Consider the following 962-nt stretch of genomic DNA (forward strand, 5'->3'; position numbering starts at 1 on the left):
CGGTATGAGTATGAAGCAGTTATGGCAAAACCATCTTTTTCTAGATGCCATGGCTGATTTTGGATTCAGGGACAGAAAGGAAAGGGATTTACGGTCATCCTCACTGTGTTTTCTCAGGCTAGGTCTTTCATGCCATTCTTGGGTGTACTTTATGACAGTTTATGTAACACATTCATTTTGGGAAAGCTTTGAAATTTCATTCATCCAGTTCCCGAGGCCTGTCTTTGCTGTTACTATTTGTCTATATTATGCATGATCATTTCATTCAGATCTCAATTTCTTTGAATATGTATTTTTCTGTCTTTGTGCTTTATCCACCTGTTTGAAGTAAGCAGTGGCTTCAGCCACATCTGCCTTTGTCAGGGGAAGTCCATGTTGCTGAGCCCATGCATAACCTGGAACCAGGGCCACTTTGTTCATAAGATACGGGGAAATGACAAGGGTGCTGAGCACAGAAGTTAACTGCTATCCAAAGAATAGGTCATCCTACCGACTACATGATGATAATGATTATATTGCAGTACTGCGGATTGGAGTCATAAACTCCCCATACAGTTATATGTCCAGATCTTAAAAAATTAAATAAATTTTGAGGCAGGGTCTTCTCAAATTGTTAAGTAATGAGGCTGTGCCCCAACCCACAATCCTCCTGCCTCAGCCTTCCAGAGTGCTGGACTTACAACTTGATTATTAAAGTGGTCTTCTGCTGAGGTCACCTTTGGGTAAGCGTTTGTGTGGGACACATGTATCTTTACATCTTTCACTTACTTGAAGAAGTCTATCCCCATAGCTCTTCCTTAATCACTTTTGTTCTTGCAGTACTGGGCATTGAACCCACCACTAAACTTCCCATGTCTTTATTTTTTAATTTAATGGAGCATTTGGATAAGTTGGCTGTGCTTGGCTTGAACTTGGGATTCTCTTGCCTGAGCTTCTTATGAGCTGGGATTAAAAATTGTACC

The sequence above is a fragment of the Chinchilla lanigera genome, unplaced genomic scaffold, assembly GCF_000276665.1.
Source record: "Chinchilla lanigera isolate Chin_1 unplaced genomic scaffold, ChiLan1.0 scaffold00034, whole genome shotgun sequence".
NCBI lineage: Eukaryota > Metazoa > Chordata > Mammalia > Rodentia > Chinchillidae > Chinchilla > Chinchilla lanigera.